The sequence below is a fragment of the Physeter macrocephalus genome, chromosome 4, assembly GCF_002837175.3.
Source record: "Physeter macrocephalus isolate SW-GA chromosome 4, ASM283717v5, whole genome shotgun sequence".
NCBI lineage: Eukaryota > Metazoa > Chordata > Mammalia > Artiodactyla > Physeteridae > Physeter > Physeter macrocephalus.
The window spans coordinates 88431129-88441481 of record NC_041217.1 but is presented as its reverse complement, the minus strand read 5'-3'; the positions used below and the strand labels follow the sequence as shown (position 1 = coordinate 88441481).

At 39.3% G+C, this 10353-nt stretch overlaps 1 long non-coding RNA gene across 1 annotated transcript in view; it reads left to right on the top strand.

Annotated features, from left to right (window-relative positions):
• Positions 1–5624: 5624 nt before the first annotated feature.
• Positions 5625–10353, top strand: part of LOC129392034 (uncharacterized) — a 29644-nt gene continuing 24915 nt past the window's right edge. Inside the window, exon 1 of the long non-coding RNA XR_008616984.1 lies at positions 5625–5727. This is a non-coding gene — a long non-coding RNA (uncharacterized lncRNA). The remainder of the gene's footprint in view (positions 5728–10353) is intronic.

Here is a 10353-nt window from a genome sequence, read left to right as displayed (position 1 = left end):
AAACCATAATTCAAAAAGAGTCATGTACCACAATGTTCACTGCAGCTCTATTTACAATAGCCAGGACATGGAAGCAACCTAAGTGTCCATCATCAGATGAATGGATAAAGAAGATGTGGCACATATATACAATGGAATATTACTCAGCCATAAAAAGAAATGAAATTGAGTTATTTGTAGTGAGGTGGATGGATCTAGAGTCTGTCATACAGAGTGAAGTAAGTCAGAAAGAGAAAAACAAATACCGTATGCTAACACATATATATGGAATCTAAAAAAAACAAAAATGGTTTGAAGAACCTAGGGGCAAGACGGGAATAAAGATGCAGACCTACTAGAGAATGGACTTGAGGATATGGGGAGGGGGAAGCCTAAGGTGAGATGAAGTTAGAGAGCGGCATCGACATATATACACTACCAAATGTAAAATAGATAGCTAGTGGGAAGCAGCCACATAGCACAGGGAGATCAGCTTAGTTCTTTGTGACCACCTAGAGGGGTGGGATAGGGAGGGTGGGAGGGAGTGAGATGCAAGAGGGGAGAGATATGGGGATTTATGTATATGTATAACTGATTCACTTTGTTATAAAACAGAAACTAACACACCATTGTAAAGCAATTATACTCCAATAAAGATGTTAAAAAAAAAGGTGGTTAAACACACAGAAATTTTAATACTAATAAGTATAGTTTATATATTATTCTTAGAAATTAAAAAATTACTGCTAGACAGTAGACATAATTGAATCTTTGATAGTAGCAGTAGGTTAAAAGCCAGCAAAAATATCCTTTAGTACTCATAGTTATTATTCATATTAATCTAATTGTGGATAAATTAGAAACTAAAACACACACACACACCATCATTATTTTTGTCCAGACTATTAAATGCCAGCCTCATTTTTCTCTCGTGGTCTTTAAGGCATAAATTCTTCAAAGTACAATCCGGAATTAGCATTGGCATCTACAGCTTTAAAAATATCCTACAAGAAAGAAGAAACTCATTACAGAGATGTATAGCAAGTAAAGCTACTATACCATGCTAACATTGGCACATTTCACTCATGCTGATTATGATTTCTACCAGCACCCATTGTCCTAGTTTTTCAATCACAGCTACAAAGCTAAGCACATTAGGTGATTTTTAATTTGTGCAATACTGGAGTCAAAAGCCATCATGTCATTCCAAATAATTATGAGTCTTATATGTAAGTAAGTATTTACCTGAGGTAAACAATGAATGCCAAGTACCTTGAGGGAATAAAGATATGAAGGTACATAATCTTTGCCATCAGAGACCTCACACTCTATTAACTAAATGATAGAAAATATGTGAAATTCTAGTATGACCCACAAATTAATGATTTGAGATCTGGCCTTATGAAGGAAGAGTGTATGTTCAAATCTCACTGGGGTGGTCTGCTTTTTTAAATAAAAAATTAATAATCATAATTTTTAAATGCACATCATATATATTTCTAGCAGACTCCTACCTCAAAGGCAGAGACCATGTCTTGTTCATCCTTGTACCATCAATGGCTAGCATAAAGTATGACATTCAAAGGTCCTTAATCTATATTTGTTGAATTAATAAATACTGTGAACTGGGCAATGGACTAGGTGGTAGAGATTAAAAGAAAAGAAGGTGCAGTCCCTGCCCTGAAGGACGTTACAGACTAGTAGAGACCATTCACATAACCAAAGAGAATTTGTTAGGTGGTGTGATGGGAATGTATTCAAGGTACAGTGGAGTTTGGGGGGATTCAGGAAAGTCTTCACAGAGGGAGAGGACTTGAATTGAGAATTGCAGAGAAAAACTGGCATTAGCTGGGCAGACAAATGGGACAGGGCATTCCAAGAATATGTGACAGTATCTGTAAGCAGGCAGAACATATGTTAGTTAGAAAAAACAATAATAATGATAATGATAATAATAACAGCTAATATTTATTGAGCACTTACTTCTAAGCACTTTATATGTACACTGCTCTGACCCATTTCTGAGAAACAGGAAAGGCTGATAGCTTTCAATAGGGACCATAGTGGGAAAGAGCTCTTCAACATGTCCTAGTCATAGAGCAAGCAGCCCTGCCTCTTGGGCCACCTAACCCAGCAAACTCTATGGTACTGAAAGTATCAGAGGTATGAAAAGATATTGTGTGGAGTTTATAGCAAGCTCCAAAAGGAGAGTCTGCAGCAGAAAACTGTTAACAGTTACTGACATGCTATGGGGCCCTGGTAGAAACAGATTGCTTAAATATGGGACATCAAATGACCATACAGCCAGGGTTGACTATCATGAATTGGGTTCTGTCAGACCCACCAAGTCATAAGTTTTGGTGAGCCGAGCAGCAATCCATATGATGGAACAGTACATCTGAGATCAAGCACAAGCAGAATCAGAGCACAAACAAACAAAACAAAGAATGGCTCAGATCTCCAGGCCCCACCACTGTTATACCATCACCTCTCCTTAAACTCACTCCTACAATTTGGAAGTTCATTATGACCAGCCAACACAGGAGGAAAAAGGAAAAAGGATAAGCTTGGTCCATGGATGGGTTTCTGAATATGTGAATGCAAACTGAAAACAGCCTGACATGCACTACAACACCACTCAGGAATAGTCCAGAAAGACAGCAATAAGGGGAGAGAAGAATGTCAAGTGGTATATCTGATCATTCACTTTATGTAGAAAGAGAAGTGGCCAGAAATAACAATATATAGAGACTCATGGGCAGTGGTGAGTAGCTTGGTTGGATGATCAGTAGCCTGGAAAGAAAAAGATTAGAAGATCAGAGACACAGAGGTCTGGGGAATATGCATGAGGATGGATATATGGAAGTGAACACAAAGTAAAAATATTTTCATATTGTATAGTTGCTACCATGGAAGAGGTACAAATCAACCAAGTAGACAGAGTGACCCAGCCAGCTGAAGTCAGCCAGACTGTCTCATCAGCTGACATAATGAACAGCAGTGCTGACACAACAAGCTCTGGAATGGAGCAGCCATGGTAGTGGAGATAGATGCTATCCATGGACCAACCAGTATGGGTCCCACTTACCAAGCCTAATATAGCTACTGCTGCTACCAAATGCCCAACCTACTACCATCAGAGACTAATACTGAGCCACTGACACAGCACCATCCTTTCAGGGAATTTACCAGCCACTGAGCAGCAAGTTGATTACTCTGAAGTTATTCTACCCTGAAAGATACAGTGTTTCATCTTGACTGGAGTTGACACATATTCTAAGCATGTGTTTGCCTTATTTGCCGCAGAGCCTCAGCTAGCAGAACAATCCAACAGTTAAAGAGTGTTTGATCTTACAACATGTTTATATACAGTACTTTGCATTGGACCAAAAGTCCTATTATACTGCAAAGGGGCCATATAATGACAGGACCCACCAGTCCTATCACATAAAGCACTACCCAGAAGCTGCTGGTTTGCTATAATGACAGAACAAACAAGTGTTTTTCTTCCAAGTGACAGCTTAAAGATAATACCCTTCATGAATGGAATACCATTCTCAAAGACACAGTATACACACTAAATCAGTATTCATGCTAATGTTCCTACATCCCTACCATTCCTCTCTGATTCCTACCTCTCTGTCAGGTTTATTCTCTGATATTCCTTCTCAGGTAAGCAGAAGCCTAAGATACAGACTGAGGTGTAGTGTCCTGGAATTCTGACCTAAAAGAAGGATGTATAACCAGAGACTGTCCTAAGAGACAGGACCCAGGGACAAAAGAAAAATAAAGCCATGCAGATTGTTTCATTAAGTCATCAATCTGAAGGGACTAAGCAGAGTGGAAGGATATAGGATTGAGATAATGAGATAAAAATCAAATCAGAGCAATACATTTTGGAGCACAGAACTCTTAAGGAATTTCCTGAGCCATGGGAACCGTTTGGATCTCTAACACACACACACCCTCACCGATACAGCTGAACAAGTACAGTAATATCAGAAGACTTTTGCATTGATAAAGTGGAAATAGAATAATTGTTTTCTCTTGGTATTCTGAAACGTCCATCTAAACAGTTTTTAAATAATCAAGACTCATCTAGAGAAGAAAGACATCCCTAATTTAGGCAAGGTACTAAAACAATCAGCTAAAGTGTAAACCCATGGATCAAGGTGTGACTCCCCCTCCGTCTATGATGTGCGAGAGCAGCTCTGGGGACCCATGTGTGCCTGTCGTTTGAAGAAGGCCCTGAAGTGTGAATCCTGGGCCGTGAACCTTTAGAGAAAAGATAAGGTCTTTTGACTCCTGCATTGACAAAGGCTAATGCAGCCCCTGAAATTCTGTGCCAGTTCAGTAAATGGTGAACGAGTCACCAGAAACCCAATCAGCATCTCCCAAAAAGCCCGAGAGAAGGCTGCGGTGTTTGTGGAAAGTGGTCACCTTTTGAGAAGGTGGAGAAGGTGTTTTCCTGGGCTGCCTTATCCCTCGTGAGGGGTTCACGGAAGAGAAGCCCACCCAGGGCCCTTGGGAGCAGCTCTGGAAAGGGCGAGTGTGGATTTGAGACAGGCTGGGACCTGGGACCCTTTGCTGCAGTGCTTGCACCTGGACAATCATCTCCTCCAGCAACAAAATACAAAGAAACTATAAGGGACTAAAACTAACTGCTTACATGCACAGTTGGGGCAAATTATGAACAACAAGGTACAAAAAGACCAAGAACCCAACTGCCACTTCTGAAGAGCCCAGAGCAAAAGCAGGAGGTTGGGAGCAAAAGCAGGGTACTGCGCATGCCTCCAGAACGCAACACCACCCAAGGGGTGGGCAAACCACCTAAGCCACGCCTCCCGCCTCATGCCTGGACACACCCCTGCCCTCATCCCATATTAGGAGCCAGCTCCCCCCCACCCCCACCCCGAGGGAGCAAGCAAGGGAAACTGTTGGCTTGTTTTTAGTACCCCGTGTTGCAGCAAGGGCCCCAAGAAAGCCTTGCCTGAATTTCTTGTCTGGCCTCCTATCAATTTTATTGATTAAGGAAGGCCAAAAACCCTGGTGGGGAATCTCTCTGGGCTGGCCGGGCCACATTCTCCCGGCGCCACATTCTCCCGGCCACTCACCTTCTCTGAGTGCAGGCCAAAAGAGGAGCTCCAGTTTTTCAGGCCTTATTGGAGCTCCATGATGTCCACCACCCCGTCCCCGTTGTGGTCCAGGTCTTGGAAGAGGATCTTGTAGCGGAAATAGTCGTCGTCGTCGGTGTGGCAGGTCGCCGCCGGCAGCACGAAGCCCCGCAGCCAGCGCAGCATGGCCCTGCCGGCGCTGGGCCACGGCGGCGGGGATCGCAGGCCGCCTCTCCTGGTCCCAGCGAGGGCGTCCAGCCGGCGGCCGCGCCACCTGCCGCCTTCTCGACGCCGCGCTCGCGCAGGGCGGCGGGTCCGCGCAGTCAGCGTGAATGCGGCCGCGGCTGGACGCGAGCCGCCGCGGTTCTGAGCCGCCTAAGGCGAGGGGCTCCGCGCCTCTGGCTCTCGGGCGGCGCCAGGGTAGCCTCGGGAGGCCCGCCACATGGGAGGCCGTGGCCCAGGCGCCGCGCTGGTGTCGGCCCTCCCGGAAGTTGGAAGCTGAGGCTCCAAACGCGACGGCCAGAACCGTTCCAGCCTACGGTCGACCCGGGAGCTGAGGGGAGTTTGGGGAGAGGAACGCCTACCCTGGCGTCGAGGATGTCTCCGGGCAAACGCAGCGGGCCTGCGGCAGCAGGTAAGTGAGTTGCTCTGACAGCACCTCTGACGAGAGCGTCCAGTGCCCCAGCCGTCGGTCTCGGTCTCTGTCTTCCCCTCTCTGGGAACCTGGGGTTGTTTCCAAGAACCCGTCTCCTCCTCACCTCCCACTTCTCCTCCATCCACTGCAGTCTCATCTCAGCCACAACCACCTACCTCACTGAACTTCCTCGTCACAAAATCCACAGGAAACTTAAAAATCCTTGCCTTATTTAATCCCAGTCCTGTTTAAACACCGCTGACCACGCCCTCCATCCAGAAATACCTTTTCCTTTGTCTTCTGGAACACCACGTATTTATGCCATTCCTCAAACTCCCTTACAGGCTCCCACAAGAAGAGCCTGAATTCTTCTAAAACAGAGGCTCTAGAAAATTGCAGTAGATAAGATTGAGGGATTAGGTAAAAACATAGTTCTGTAATTTGTTGCATTGAAGCTTTGTGTCCTCAATCCCTAGTCAGGTCCTTTGAAAGTCAATGGCACAGTCTAATGATAGGCCCACCAATGTTTTGAAAAGTTTTCTCATAAAATTCCACAGACCACAGAGTAAAGTCCACTTATTTCTCAAAATAACAGTTTTAATAATAAAATAATAACCTTATTTATTATTTAATAAATATTATTTAATAAAAATAATCTTAAGATGTTATTTATTCCATGTAGTTTTTATACCAGACATTTCATTAAATGCTAGAGATATAAAGATACAGAACATTGAATCTGCTCTCATAGAAGCTCACTATCTAGTGTGCTCTAGGTTTATAAACAAAATTCAACTTAATAAAAATATGCTATAATTAAGATGTGACCAAATGTCATAAAATATGTTTTATTTAAATGAATGAGTTTTAGGAATTAATAATAAAACAGAAAGCTATTAATAAAGCTTTTAGAAAATATTCTAAGTGCTAGGCATTTAAAAATAAAAAAGACTTCTTTAAAAAATAATTAACTGTCAAAAACAAATACAATAATATATTGTGGAACTTATAACATGTAGAAGTGAAATGTATGACAGCAATAGTAAAAAGGATGTGAGAGGAGACATGGAAGTATACTGCTAAAAGGTTCTTATATTATATGTGAGGTAGTATACATTTAAAACTGCATGCTAGAAACCCTAGAGCAACCGTTGAAAAAAACATGGAGGTGTAGCTAATAAAACAATAGAAGAGATAAAATAAAATGCCAAAAAATACTGAATTAATACAAAAGAATATGAGGGGAAAAGGAAAAAGAACAGTTGAGGTAAGCAAGATAAGAAAGATGTGGGACTTAAAACCATGTAGGTAATTACATTAAGCATAACATTCTATACACTCCAATTAAAAGGCAGAGCAAACAAGACCCAACAATATACTTTCTACAAAAATGAAATATAAAGATACAGATAAGTTAAAAGTAAATGGATGGATAAAGAAATACTATGCAAACACTAATCATGAGGAAGCTGGGGTAGCTATATTAATATCAGCCAAAGAAGACTTTAAGACAAGGAAGACATTTTATAATATTAGGAGGGTTGATTCATCAAGATGATGTAACAGTCATAAGGTGTATGCCACCTAATAACAAAGCTTGAAATTACATAAAGTAAAAATGGACAGACTGCAAAGAGAAATAAATATACAATTAGAATCAAACAATTGATAGAATGAGGAAACAAACTCAATAGGGTATAAAATGTTTCAATAACATGATCAACTAATTGACATTAATAGAACAGTACACCCAATAACAGCAGAATACCCATTATTTTCACCTGCACATGTAAAGTTGAAAGACTAAGAAAGAGCATATGCTGGACCATAAAACAAGTCATTAAATTTTAAATGACTGAAATCATACAGAGTATGTTCTTTGACCACAATGGAATTAAATTAGGAATCAATCACAAAAAGATAGTGGAGAATACAAAAATGCTTGGAAATTAAATAATATACTTCTAAATAACACATGGATCAAAGAAGAAATCACAGGAAAAATAGGAAAATATTTTGAACTGAATTATAATGAAAGCATATCAAAATATGTAGAATGCAGCTAAAATAGTGCCTAGAATTAACATAGCTTTAGATGTTTGTATTAGAAAACAAGAAAATTTTAAATATGTGATCTAAGGTACCACCTTAAGTAATTAGAAAAAGAAGAGCGAATTAATGCCAAATAAGTAGCAAGAAGGATTTTAAAGACTTGAAATGAATGAAATAAAAGACAGTAAAGAAAATTAGTAAAAGTAAAAGCTAGTTTATTTGAAAAAATTAATAAAATTGATAAACCTGTAACTAAACCAATAAAGAAAAAAAACTACTAATATCAAGAAAACATCACTGCAAATTCTACACATGCTAAAATAATAATAAGAGAACATTATGAACACCATTATGGCAGTAAATTTGACAACTTAGATGAAATGGAAACATTCCTTGAAAGACATATTGTCAAAGCTGACAAAAGAAGAAATAGTAAACCTGAATAACCATCTATGTAAAACTACAGCTAACATTCATACTTAATGGTGAAAGACTAAGTGTCTTCTCCCACTAAGACAAGGTAACAAGGTAAGAATGTCTGTTCTCACCCCTTCTATTCAACGATGTACTGGATGTTCTAGCCAGTGCAGAAAGGCAAGAAAAATGGAAAAGCATACATATTGGAAAGAGGCAAGTCAAACTTTCTTTATTCTCAGATGGCATGATCATTTACATAGAAAATCACAAGGAATCTACAAAAAAGCTCCTTGAATTAATAAGTGAATTTAGCAAGATTGCCAGATATGTCAGTATAAAAAATTATATTTCTATATATAACAATAATTGGAAAATAAAATTTAATACCATTTACAACAGCATCAAAAACTGAAATACTTAGTAATAAATTTAATTAAATATGTGCAATATCTGACACTAAATGTGAAAATATTGTTGAAGAAAATACCTAAATAAATGGAGAGATACATCATCTTCATAGATTGAAAGGCTCATAGATTGGGTCAGTTCTCTCCAATTTGATTTAGAGATTATTGTGATCCCAAACTAAGTCCTAACAGGCTTTTTTATATAAGCTGACAAGCTGATTCTAAAATTTATATGGAAATGTAAAGGATGTTGAATTGCTAAAGCCATTTTGAAAAAGAGTAAGTTTCAGAGGCCAGAAATAAACCTACACATATATGATCAATTTATTTTCAACAATTCAATGGGGAAAGGGTAGTCTTTTCAACAAGTGGTGCTGGAACAATAGGATATCCATAAAGGAAAAAAAAAACTTGAAACTTTGTCTTGAAAAGACACCATTAAGAAAATAGGCAAGACAGAGTCTGGGAGAAAATGTTTCAATACACATATCTGACAAAGGACTTGTATCCACAATACTAAAGAACACTTAAAATATTACAAACAGGGCTTCCCTGGTGGCGCAGTGGTTGGGAGTCCGCCTGCCGATGCAGAAGGCGCGGGTTCGTGCCCCAGTCCGGGAGGATCCCACGTGCCGCGGAGCGGCTGGGCGCGTACCACAAAAAAAAAAAAAAAAAAAGGCAAACAATCCAATTAAATATATAGAAAAAAATTTTTTTAAATGTGTACAGGCACTTCAAAGAAAGACTATCCAATGGTTTCTTTTCTATGATTTTATTTTATTTTTTAATTAATTTTTATTGGAGTATAGTTGATTTACAGTGTTGTGTCAGTTTCTGTTGTACAGCAAAGTGAATCAGTTATACATATACATATATCCACTCTTTTTTAGATTCTATTCCCATATAGGTCATTACAGAGTATTGAGCAGAGTTCCCTGTGCTATACAGTAGGTTCTTATTAGTTATCTATTTTATATATAGTAGTATGTATATGTCAATCCCAATCTCCCAATTTATCCCTCCTCCCCCTTTCCCCCTTGGTAACCATACGTATGATTTCTACATCTGTGATTCTATTTTTGTTTTCTAAATAGGTTCATTTGTACCATTTTTTTTAGATTCCACATATAAGCAATATCATATGATATTTGTCCTTCTCTGTCTGACTTACTTCAGTCAGTTTGAACATGAACCTTTTAAAAGTAGAGTTTTCTCAACAATGAAAAACAAACAGCCAATTCAAAAATGGGCAAAAGACCTGAAGGGACATTTCTCCAAAGATATACAAATGACCTATAAGCATATGAAAAGATGCTTAACGCCACTATTCATTAGGGAAATGTAAATCAAAACTACAGTGAGATACCACTATAGGTCCATTAGGATGGCTATTACAAAAAAAAAAAAGAAAAGAAACAGTGTTGGTGAGGGATGTAGAGAAATTGGAACACTTGGGCACTGTTGGTGGGAATGTAAAATGCTACAGCCACTGTGAAACACTATGGAGGGTCCTCAAAAAATTAAAAAGAGAATTAATATATGATCCAGCAATTCTGCTTCTGGGCATACACCCAAAAGAACTGAAAGCAGGATCTCAAAGAGATATTTGTACACCCATGGTTACAGCAGCATTATTCACAAGAGCTAAAACATGGAAGTAACCAAAGTGTCCATCAATAGATGAATGGATAAAGAAGATATGGCACATATATACAATGGAATATTGCTCAGCCATAAAAAGAAATGAAAC